General features: G+C 43.6%; 1 protein-coding gene across 1 annotated transcript in view; it reads left to right on the top strand.

Annotated features, from left to right (window-relative positions):
* The window catches only part of esama (endothelial cell adhesion molecule a), a 78,153-nt gene that overhangs the window by 48,796 nt on the left and 16,202 nt on the right, over window positions 1-13,155 (top strand). The gene's annotated exons all lie outside the window — the stretch shown is intronic.

The raw sequence follows: 13,155 nt of genomic DNA, 5'->3' as shown, positions 1-13,155 counted from the left end.
TGAGCTCAGTGAGAGAGAGTTGGGAGGATGTGAGTTGCTGCAGTGAGCTTCTGATCCATTTTCAGTTTCCCGGCAGATCACATTGTAGGGGAGCATGGGAGAACATGCAGCTGATTGGATAACAGCTGATGGTTGTGAAAACTTCATCCATGGCCACATGTTGCATCATTGACTAACATCTACACTGATCTACTTGCGGCCAAAATGTCGCTCACTTTCTCTAAAAATGTGCTGATTCTTGTGACTAGGTAAACATTTATGCAATTTTTTAAATGACATAATATGTTAAAGAAATTCTGATCTTGCCGCATGCAGGCAGTAATGAAGGCCACTCATGCAACGCTTAATTATTATGCACTATATAAACAAAAGTATTGGGACACTCCTCTTAATCATTGAATTCAGGTGTTTCATTCAGTCCCATTGCCACAGGTGTATAAATCAAGCGCCTAGCCATGCAGCCTGCCTTTACAAACATGTGTGAAAGAATGGGTCGTTCTAAAGAGCTCACTGAAATCGAACGTGGTCCTGTAAAAGGATGCCACCATTGCAACAAGTCAGTTCGTAACATTTCTTCTCTCCTAGGATATTCCACAATCAATTGTAAGACTTATTTTTGCAAAGTGGAAACGTTTAGGAACCAGAGCAACTCAGCCACGAAGTGGCAGACCACGTAAAGTTACAGAGCGAGGTCGCAGAGTGCTGAGGCGCATAGTGCGTAAAAGTGGCTAAAGCTCTGCTAACTCAATAACTGCAGAGTTCCAACCAGCTCTGCATTAATATCAGAACCAGAACTGTGCCGGGAGCTTGTAAAACAAGCTGAATGTACAGTTGTGAGCTTGACGGTTAAATCTCAATTTGAATTGAATTTAATGGAGGTTATTGATTGGATATGAACAGATCATGTGCTCTTAACAGGCACCAACATCTAAGTTTTTGTAGTAATAGAGTGGTTTAGGAATGAGTCCTAAACCCTTAGATGAGTTAGCATTTTAGCACATTAGAAAATCCTACATTGTGTAAGTCAATGCACTGAAAAAACTGCAATATTGACTTTAATTAAGTGATTTATTTCAACAAATCTAACATAACCGTATTAGGTTAGTTGAAAGCAATAATATTAAGTTGAACCTAAAGTGTGAAATCTGCTGAATTTTGGAATAAAATGATGGTTAGATGCTCTAAATAAGTTCTGTGGTTGTCGCAAGCTTGAGAGATTTTCAAGTTTTGTCCAACGACATGAAATATGTAAGTAAATACCCCCCTGTTCAATGTCTGATGCTTTTGCGGATCTTACAACACCTTTTTCTTACTAGTGGCTAAATTAGACTAAACATCAGCTGCCTTTAGCTACGTTGTTGACACGAAGTCATGCGACCCTGATGCAGTTATTTTATAACATTATGTTGGAAGTAAGACAATTTCATTTAGGAATGTTAGTAAGTGTCATCTTAATACATTAAGTTGTTATCACTGGAAGAAATAGCTTCAAACAACACTGAAAAAACTGAAACGTTGACTTTAATTAAATGGTTTATGTCAACAGATTTCACATAACTGTAATAGGTGAGTTGAAAGCAATAATATTAAGTTGAACCTAATGTTTTTTATTCGAATGTAATATTATTGCTTTGGACTCACTAACCTAATACAGTAAGTGAAATCTGTTGACATAAACCATTTAATTAAAGTCAACGTTTCAGTTTTTTTCAGTGAAGAATAATATATAATAATATCTATAACCTTATTTCTGAGACTAGATATTCCCCTCCAGGCTAAAGCTTCTGTGACACATCACAGAATGGTTGCTAGGCAAACATGAAACTGCTTTATTTAGACATTTATCTAAATATTACCAGTGTGGCTTTTATTTGATCCTACTCCATAGTGAGTTGGAGCTTCCACTTTGATGATGGATAAACCACCAATCCTAAGTCAGATCTGGTGAGTTGGGATAAGCAGTCCCATGAGGTGGTTCTCTCATCTCCATGAGAGAGCAAAGCTTCATGTCTCCACCCAGCCTCCAGAGAGAGGACTCAGCTGGCCTCCATGGGGACATCTCTGTTACACTAAACTACTTCTCACTGCAGATCATCCAGATTTGATCATCTCTTCCTATCCTCTCTTTAATGGCTCTTGTTCTCATCTCTTTGGTCTCCATCTTTAATTGGCTGCTTTTTTTTCTTCCTCTCAAATTAACAGATGCATTTAAAATGAGGATGTAGTTAGAAACGTTGCATCATCTTACCTATAACATTCTGGTTTTCCATGTATTGCTCCCCTCCTCTTTAGCTGTTTACTTAAAGTGGCTGATAAGGCTCTGAGAGGAAGTGAGCGACCCACTCCACCCATCTTTTTACATGAAAGACGTGAGTTGAGGTCGACCTGATCAAACGCTGCTTTGGCTGCTGCTTTATCTACTCTGAGGCCTGTAGGAATAAACAAGCTCACTCTGAAGTGTTTCCTTTAATTAGGTGATGTGCACATACAGAAACACAGAAACACACCCACACACACACACCAAATTATTTTCATCAAGGGAAAGAGGTGGCCCTGTTGTGCGTCTATAGCTTGGAATGCCATCCAACCCATGTGTACAATAAACACTTGGAAATTACTCAGAACAACACTAAAGTTTCTTCAGATTTTTGTGTTGCCAGAAGTCCTATCCCTACGTATGCACTGCGTTGGCATTCCTCAACTACTTCATTTTTTTTTTTTTTTTAATATATTTTGTATTTTGTTCTTGTTAATATTTTCTGTACATTTTTTGTCAAAAATGTATGTATATATATATATATATTTTTTTTTTGTATTGTAACTATAATGCCTTGTTTTTATGCTGCTGCAACATAAAACATTCCCAAATTGGGATCAATAAAGAAATTCTATTCTATTCTATATATTATACATACTGTAGCATTCGCAGCTCCGCCGCACGGCTGGCTAGCTATCTGAATAAGGAGGACACGGAGGATCCAGTTGAACCAGAGAACCGGGTTTTATTACCCTCACCACAGACTTAACCCCGGGGTTGGAAGACTGCCCAAAGCAACAAACAGGCTACAGCAGGGGTGCCCAACCTTTTTTGAACCAAGATCTACTTTTAAAGTTGATAGTGTGTCGAGATCTACCAAGCCGTATCTAAAGCCATAGCGTAGCCACAATTAATTGTGCACCTATATAATAATACAATGTTCTGACACAAAGATCAAGTTTTAACAATAATAATACATTTATTGAAGTAAATGTACGTCGTGCAAAGAATAAGCACAATTAGGTCTAGGACTGACCCGAAACAACACAACAACATACAACCCAATTAATACAACGCCTAATTCAAGTTGGAAAAGTGGTTCTCTACCTTAGTGGGACTTCTGGCACTGAGAGGAGGAAGCTAGTCTCTCATAGTCCGGACAGTAGGAGCTGAGTGCCAGTCGTAAGCAGGCCGCAAGGTGGTCATCAGTCATGGTGGATCTGTATTTTGACTTAATGATTTTCATATGTGAAAAGGCAGACTCACACAAATATGTTGATCCAAAAAGTTCAGTCAAATTCTTTGCAGTTTGTCTGAGGTTGGGGTACTTCTCTTTTGCATTAGATTCCAGAATTGGACATTTGTGTCAGGTGTAGCTCTTGATTTGAGCTCAATGTCACTATTTAGTGTGAGGATCTCATTCTCAATAGCACCGCTATCCAGGTTGAAGAGTGATGCCACTTTGGACGTTATACAATCCACATCTATATTTTTCCCAAATGGAAAACTGAGAAAGCTGACAACAGGCTCAATGGATGCAAAGTCAGTAAAGCGCCTGTCAAATTCTGACAAGATGCTTTGCACTTGATCATCACAACATGCACTCTCAAGCTCCGCACAGTCTTTGCACTGACACTTAAGTTCTGTGTCCATGTGTGGAAAGTTCCGCAGATCCCACTGTTGCAACCTGCTTGATAGCAGCAGCAACTTGCTTTTAACGGTGTTCACGGAGCTGATCATGTTGATGATGTGTTTGTGCTTACCCTGCAGCTCTAGATTCAAGTTATTGAGCTTGTCAGTCAGATTAGTAAGAAAGGCTGAATCCAAGAGCCACTGACTGTCTTCTAGCTGTGCATACTCAGCATGGTTTGAACGTTTCAGAAATTCTTTAATTTCGGGCAACAATTCAGAAAACCGTTCCAGAAATGTACCTCTGCTGAGCCACCTTACGTCTGTGCAGCAGCAGATCTGTGTGTTCTGCACCGGTCTCCTCCAGTTGCGCACGGAATAATCGCCTCTTCAGACTCCTGGCCCGAACAGAACAGGCAATCTTGTTAGCCACATCCATCAGGTCTTTCATATTTAAAATCTTCCCGCACAACCCTTGCTGGTGAATTATACAATGGTAATTCAGGAAATCCGGGAAAGATTCAGACTGTTTGCACAATCCAATGAACCCAGCAGTACGTCCAACCATTGCTGGAGCCCCATCGGTTGTAATGGAGATGAGGTTGAAGAGGGGCAACTTGCTCTTACTGTTCTGAACTAATGTTGATGGCTACTAAAATAACGAAGGGAGACGTCCGTTCATTTCAGATGTTTACTAACATAAAGAACTTAACATATTTACAGCGAGTGGTTGGCTTGAATTGTCAGCATCCTTAACAACATAAAACAATGGCCGCTGTACGACCTACAACACTGCGTATGTGACGTAACACGCACAATGTCCCATGGGTAATGAAGTCCATTTCAAGTCCATTTCCTAAGTATATCCCAACTTAAATGACCTAAAGTCCCTTTTTAATCTAATCCCATATCTGAAACATGAACTGTTATTCTTAACACTTACTTATAAATTGACTAACTTATTAAATGTTGCTTTTAACTATTCCTTTTAAATCATCTGTTCTAAATAAATTCTCTTCCTAACAAATAAATTCACAACATCCTCCCCCCCATAAACTACTGTTTATACTATTTCCAACGGATACAGAAGCTGGATGGGCCTCCGCAGAACAGTCCCTGTGCTAGTGCGAACTGCACATGACCTCACAAGGCCATCACGACCAGGAAACAGCTCTTCGATCTTCCCCAGCTTCCAGCTCTGCCTTGGGGCGTTGTCTTCTCCGATGAGCGCAACATCGCCAACCTTCAGCGAAGAAGGCTGTGGGGTGTCACAGCGACGGGCCGACTTCAGATCCAACAGATATTCCTTCTGCCAGCGGTTCCAGAAGTTGGTCACGAGTCGTTGTCTGTAGCGCCACCTCTTGGTCATCTCCTCCTTGTTGGCTGTTGGACGGTTGATCTCAGCTGGAAATGACTTAGGAGGCAAGCAAGTCAGTCTCTGACCCACCAAGAAGTGGGCAGGGGTCAGTGGTTCTGGCTCATCCACATCATTGGACACATACGTGAGCGGCCTTGAGTTTATTACGGCTTCAGCTTCGGTCAGCATGGTGCACATCTCTTCAAAGTTGAGTTTAGCTTTGCCAAGCACCTTTCTGAGAATGATTTTGACTGATCTAACAAGCCGCTCCCAAAATCCGCCCCACCAGGCTACTCTTTCAGCGATGAACCGCCAGGTGATGCCCTTCTCTGAGAAGAACTCTCGTAGTTGTGGATCTTTAATTCGTTGCCAGAGCTCCTTTAGATCTTGATCTGCCCTCTTGAACGTCTTGGCATTATCTGAATAGATCACCTTGCATAATCCTCTTCTGGAGATGAATCGTTTCAGAGCTAGTAAGAAGTGTTCCGTGGACATGTCTGAGACTAACTCTAAGTGGATCGCTCTGGTCACAGCACACGTGAAAAGTGCTATGTACGCCTTTGTCATTGAGCTCTGTATCTTCACATAGAGTGGCCCGGCAAAGTCCACACCGGTAACTTCGAATGGTGGTGATTCTGTTATCCTGTCCCTTGGCAACGGTGCAGTAGTCTGTTGCCCAGGCCTTGCTTTGAATTTCCTGCAAAGTACACATCCGGACACCACCTTCCTCACTATCTGCCTTGCCTTAAGTATCCAATATTTCTCTCTTGTCTGCACTAAAGTGTCTTGTACACCTGCATGGCATATTTGCTCATGTTGATTCTGCACCACCATCTCTGTGTATTTGTGTTTGCTGGGCAAAATCCAGGGGTGTTTTTCTCTGTAAGAGAGATCTGAATGTTGTAGCCGTCCTCCAACACTAAGCAATGCGTCTTCATCCAGAAATGGTTTGAGCTCCCGTATCCTGGAGTCAGTGTTGGGGCATTTCCCTGCTATCAGCAGATCCATTTCGGAGCAGAAACTTTCTCTTTGAGTCACCTTCGTCCAATATTTTTCTGCTTCATTCAGCTCTTCCGCTGTCAGTTCACCGCTCACCTTAGATCTTGAGCGTGCGTTGGTGATGAATCTCTTGATCCAGGCTGTCACTCGGAACACTCTTTTTAGTTTGCTGTACTTCTCTAGACATAAGACAGGACTTAGGAAGTCTGGCTCTTGCTGAACAGCCTGTACTGTAATCTGGTATTTGGATCGGAGTTCAGATCCGACCTCCTCTTCCTGAACATCTTCCTGAGTACTCTGTGAGTGATCAGCTGTCATTAGAACATAAGGTCCTTTCCACCACAATGTGCTCTGCTTCAGGTCCTGTACAGTTAGGCCTCTGGTGGGAAGGTCGGCTGGGTTAAGTTTCCCCTTGCAGTGAGACCAGGACTGTGGGTCGGTTAGGGTCTGGATTTCTGTGACTCTATTCGCTACGAACTGTTTCCACCTATGAGAAGAGCCGCAGATCCAGTGCAGAACTATCATTGAATCTGTCCACAGTCTGAGTTGTGTCTTGTCTAGCTGCAGCGCTTTCATGAGTGTGTCCCCCAACCTGGCTGCTATCACGGCACCCATCAGCTCCAGGCGTGGCAGAGTCATTCTTTTAAGCGGGGCCACTCTTGACTTGGATGCAACCAGGCTTATGGTCACTTCTCCTTCCCTTGTTTTTCCTTCGATGTAAGCGACTGCACTGTAAGCTCTTTCGCTCGAATCACAGAATACATGCAGCTTTAGCTCTTGGTTGTTCTGCTGTGGCATATGCGTTTTGTACCATCGTGGGATTGACACCTCATGCAGTTGAGGGAGCTCTGAACACCACTGTTGCCACTTCTTTGTCATGTCAGGTGGCAGCTCCTCGTCCCACTGGAGCCCTCTCTCCCACATCTCTTGGAACATGATCTTGATCCTAATCGTGAAGGGTGTCAAGAATCCCAATGGGTCAAAGATTCGAGCAGAAGACTGCAGAACACTTCGTTTTGTGTTTTCTCTATCCTTCAGGATATCCAGCAGCCCTCTGAGGTCGAACACGAAGTCATCAGTGGCCGGTCTCCACACCAAGCCCAGCACCTTGAGAATGGACCCGTGTGGTTCTGGCTGAGCAACGCAATCCATCGAGCTCTCCTGCCATTTCTCTTTGAGCTCAGCAGAGCTCGTCATCCATTTGCATAGCTCCATGCCTGCTTCAGACATTATGTTCTTGGCCGTTTTTGTCACTGTATAGGCCTCTGTCACCTCACTTGAACTTGAAATAAAGTCATCGACATACAGTGAGGAGCTGATGATTCCTACCACCTTTGGGTGTTCTGATTCGTACTGTCTTAGATGCTTCCTAATGGTGGCTGCGAGTAGGAATGGGCTTGACGAAGCTCCAAACACCACCCTCGTCATTCTGAGCATGCGCAGCTTCATGTCCTTGTCCAGTGTTGGTGGACCTGTGAACCACAGGAATCTCACGGCGTCCCGATCTCTTTCTGTGAGTGAAATCTGCAGAAATGCTTTCTTGATGTCTGCCATATAAGCAACTTCATGCAGTCTAAACTTGATCAAAACACTCATCAGATCTGGATTCAGATTGGGGCCGGTTAAGAGACAGTCGTTCAGTGAGGGACTTCCATCTTCGTGAGATGAAGCATCGAATACGACTCGCAGTTTTGTTGTCGCCTTGTCTTCCCTCAGTACAGCATGATGGGGTAAGTAGTATGTCTGAGTGTCTTGCGGTGATGCACGCTCCTTTGGCACATCCTCAGCCATTCCTTGCTTTAGGTAGTCTTCCACGACTTCGTTGTATCTGCTGTACAGAGTGACATCTTTGCTCAGTTTCCTTTTCAAACTCTCCAGTCTCTTTTTGGCTATGCGGTAGTTGTCTTTAACTGGTGGATGATGTTGTCGCCATGGCAACTCCACTTGGTAACGCCCGTCCTTGAGAATGGAGGTTTCTTCAAACCGCTGCAATGCTTCCGCATCCTCTGGGCTCTCAGGCTTCTCACTTGTGATGCCCAGGGACTCGAGCTCCCAGAACGCATGCAGTTGTTTGTCCATCTGTGCATCGTTGCTGAGCAGTATGTTCATGCATGTTGACTCCGTCATGCTGGACACTGCCATTGGGCCTTGCACTGCCCATCCAAATGTGCTCTCTAGTGCCACTAGGCTCTTGGTCAGTCTTTCCACTCGGCCAGACACTATCTGCCAGTAATAATCAGAGCCAATTAGCACAGAAAGTTCTGGTTTGTAATCTCCATCACAGTCAGCTAATTGGAGACCTCTTCTTTTCATCTCTTTCTGTATGTGTTCACCTGGAACCCTCATCAGTGCTGTGCACACTTGTGGGGTCACAACAGCTTCTATTTCAATTCTCCGCTGCTTATCCCACACATTCTCCAAGCTGAGCTTCACTATGTTGCGACTCACCGTTGTTGGAGCAGAGGAGCCAAATGTGTGAAGAGTAAGCGTTCCTTGTCTGGTAACAGGTAGCTGTAGCTCCTTCACTACATTCTCATGCACAAAACTCCCCTGACTGCCTCCATCTAGCAGGCAGCGGACCATCTTCCTGCTTGTGGGCCCTACGGCCCATGCCTTGGTGGTCTGTAACAGCACTGTGTTCTCTGCTTTAGGAATTACTGAGCTTACAAGTGTGTCTGTGTTGGTTGACACATCAGGTGGGGGTGCCAGATTTTTCTCACACACGGCTGCATGATGCCTGCCACCACATGTGGCACATGACACACCCTTCGTCTTGCAAAACTTAGCAATGTGTTTGGATCCCAGACACACAAAGCACCTGCCTAGCCTTTTCAGTTTTTCTTTGCGTGCTGGCACATCGTGGTCTGGACATTTCTCGGATTTGTGTTCAGCACTATCACAAAACAAGCAATTGTTGACTTTCTGTTCAGTAATGTGTAGCGCAGCTGCAGATGTCATATTTGGTTTCTTTATTTTCATGTCACTAGCTGAATGTGATTTGCTGCTGAATTTATTAGTGAACTGGCTTTCTCTCTGATTAAATGATTTCATCATCTGTACAGTTCTCTCTCGGGTCTGAACCTCTGTCTGGAGGAATTTAAGCACATTGTCCACTTTCCACTCATCATTGTCACCTCTTTGACGGCTGTATTCAAGAGCCATGTCATCTGGCATCATCTGGAGCAATATTGGGCATAACATTCCACCATAGGTGTCTGATACCACTCCTAATGATTGTAGGCTTCTGGTTTGAACTTCACATTCATCATACAGCTGTCTTAAGGCAGTGACATCAGATGATCTCTTTACAGGAGTGAGATTCAGTAGCTTTGACATATGTGCATTTACAATGAGATCTTTCCTTCCAAATCTTTTTTGAAGTAATTCGATTGCAGCATCATAATTACTGTCTGTCAGTGTGAGCCCTGCTACTGACTTTGCAGCTGTTCCAGTAAGATACGTTTTCAGGTAGGTAAACTTCTCTTTCTTGCAGAGTGCACTGTTGTTATGAATAGCAGTCTCATACTGGCTCCAAAATTCCTGCCATAAGCTTACATCTCCGTTGAACTTGTCAATTTGTAATTTTGGCAGTCTCACTGTCTGTCTATTTGCAGTACTAGCATCACTTTGCCGAGTAGGCGGGGGGTTACTCACAGTCTCGCTGATCACTCGGTGAGCACGCGTCTTTACCTCAATGAGGCGGTCTCTGTAATCTTCTGCGAGTTCAATCTCCGCCTCCACATCTTCCAGTGAAGTGTGTTCCTCCACTATGTTGTCAAGCTCGCGCAAAGTGTCCTCCTTTGTCGACAATACAGCTAACATCTCCCGCACACGGTTGAGATCCCTCTGTTGGTCTTCCTTTCGCAGTTCAACATCAATCTGGTTGATCACTCGCGTAGTGGAGCTACGAATCGTCCGACGTTTCCTTCTCGCCCTTTCTCCTTGCTCCGCTACAAGTGGTCTCTCTTCAGCCGGGTCGTCAGCCATCTCGTTCTAATTCCCGGGTTTCGGCACCAAAGATGTTCTGAACTAATGTTGATGGCTACTAAAATAACGAAGGGAGACGTCCGTTCATTTCAGATGTTTACTAACATAAAGAACTTAACATATTTACAGCGAGTGGTTGGCTTGAATTGTCAGCATCCTTAACAACATAAAACAATGGCCGCTGTACGACCTACAACACTGCGTATGTGACGTAACACGCACAATGTCCCATGGGTAATGAAGTCCATTTCAAGTCCATTTCCTAAGTATATCCCAATTTAAATGACCTAAAGTCCCTTTTTAATCTAATCCCATATCTGAAACATGAACTGTTATTCTTAACACTTACTTATAAATTGACTAACTTATTAAATGTTGCTTTTAACTATTCCTTTTAAATCATCTGTTCTAAATAAATTCTCTTCCTAACAAATAAATTCACAACACTTACTAACGAATTCCATAAAAACCTGAAAAATATCTGTGCCTCTTGTGTGCCCTTTCAAAGGCAAAATGGTAAGCAGCTCTTCTTTTATACTCATATTGTCAAAATCCATTCTAATGAATACACATAGCTGAGCCACATCCACAGCATCAGTGGATTCATCGAATTGCAGAGAAAAACACTCACGTGTCAATATCATTCCTCAATTGCTGTTCAACATCCTCTGCCATTCCCTCGCATCGCCGTGTAACAGAATTTCTTGATAGCTGCACATCCTGAATAGCAGACACAATCTCCTTTCGATTTTTAAAATCGGCAAAAAGCGCATCTGCGGCTTCCATGAACGCTTCTTTCACAATCTCACCATCCTTGAAAGATTTCTTACCTTTTGCAAGAACACGACAGACGCGATAAGAAGCTTTGGTTGCAGCCTTACTCGTGGTATTGGGCCTGGTAAAAATGGACTGTTGTGCTGCTAGCTGACTTTTCAAGTCCTTGACTTTTCGGGCGCGCAGTGGTGATTTAGCTGGGAAGTTTGTATCGTAGCTCTTGTGGACCGTCTTGAAATGCCGCTCCAAATTCCCTTTCTTTGGTAAAGCCACATTTGCATCTCAGATAAGACAGATGGACTTGGCATTCGAATACACGAAACAATAATCCTCCTCCCACTCTGAATGAAAATGATACGTTTTAGATGTTTTAGCTTCTGCCGCCATGATAGTATCCACTCACTCTAGTCAAGCTATTCGCGCCCTTCCGAGTCCTTAGTTAGAACCTAGCAACCATACCCTGCGCGCGCAGATAGAAAGAAGCGCGTGAGATTGTTTCTGTGATTATGCCTGATCTATCTTACTACAGCTGTACAAATCTACACACTGCTTCACGTCATCAGCAGTTCATTGTGCCTATTTAAGATGTTTTAAGTTGGAAGTTTTAATGTAAGCCTATTTTACACAACAGTAGGAGGATAGCCTACACACAACATTTTCTCACAATCGACTGGAACTCAGCCCGCGATCGATTGGTAGACCGCGATCGACTGGTTGGGCACCCCTGGGCTAGACTATCTAGGCGGCGCACGTTCTTCCCCCCAATTGTCTTTCTCTCTTCTTCTTCGCTCTCCTCAATCTCCGCAGCTCCACACTCTTCTTCTACTCTCTTAATTCCCACCCCGTCTTTCTACCCGCCCTGTCCAGCTAACTAGGGCAACATCCTCCCCCCATAAACCCCCCCCCCCCCCCCTTTTGAGTCTCTCCCTCGCCAGCGCTGCAGGGTCGCTACAATACTTTAAATTGTGCTTTTTTTCAGAACATTGAAATTCAACCTAAAGCGGTCCTATTTTGCTTTTTAGGGTTCTCCCTCTCCTGTACTTTTATAGGTTTTAGTTCATGTAAATGGCCTGCAAAGATTAAAATCCCTGTGTTCCTGAACCACCACTATTGGAGTAAACAACTACTTTGCTTACTTCCATAACATAATGACATCCTTATGTAACACTCATGCCTCTATTGGCTAACTCTCCAACACATTGTACATAGGCTAAGGGGTGGGACATGTCTAAACGGTTAAGCAATCAGCTACCAGACTGGGCAGACTGGGCTCTGGTTTCAGACAGAGGGTGGAAAGAGGTGCTGCAGCACAGGCAGAATGAGAAAAATAAAGAGCTTTCTGAACATTAAAGCATGGAGACATGTCCCAAGAGAGGCTCAATAATGAGCATGATAGGGCCCCTTTAAAGATCCCCTACTATGCAAAATGCACTTTTTGCTGTCTTTTACATAAATATGTGTGTGTGTGTGTGTGTGTGTGTGTGTGTGTGTGTGTGTGTGTGTGTGTGTGTGTGTGTGTGTGTGTGTGTGTGTGTGTGTGTGTGTGTGTGTGTGCGTTCAGCAAGATGTCTGCAGGAGGGACTTAGAGTTGTTGTATATATAATACATAATGTCTCTGTTCTAGTGGTAAACACTGAGAAGAGTTTCAGAAATAATGCTGGATGTGGTTTGGAACATAACATGATCACAGCAGCGTTTAGCTGAGGTAGAAAACTCTCTTCAGAGGAGAGATCATGACGCTCCAAAGGGGCGTGGCCAGCAGCAGCTCCAAAGGGGCGTGGCCAGCAGCAGCTAGTTCATTTAAAGCTACAGTCACAGAATCAGCACTTCAGGAACAGGGCTGAATTAGAGGGGGATGAGGCATGCTACAATGGGGGATCTGTTTGGTGTTTTGAGCAAAACTCTTCACAGACAAGTTTTCTAATATATATGGCCCTACAATATGTTGTTGAAATATAGCATGATAGGAGACCTTTAAATAATGCGAGGCTGTGTTTTCCAAAGAAACAGCTTGATTTGACTTCCGTTGATTATATTGTCCCTCTGTTGCTAACAGGAATGCATTGTGTTCTTTTTTAGCGTGTGTGTTGTTTGTCTCGTTGGTGTGTAATATCCTGGTATGTTCAACTGAATTTCTTTGTATACATTTTTT

Source organism: Eleginops maclovinus, chromosome 11, assembly GCF_036324505.1.
Source record: "Eleginops maclovinus isolate JMC-PN-2008 ecotype Puerto Natales chromosome 11, JC_Emac_rtc_rv5, whole genome shotgun sequence".
NCBI classification, from domain to species: domain Eukaryota; kingdom Metazoa; phylum Chordata; class Actinopteri; order Perciformes; family Eleginopidae; genus Eleginops; species Eleginops maclovinus.
This window is presented reverse-complemented; position numbering and strand designations above follow the sequence as displayed.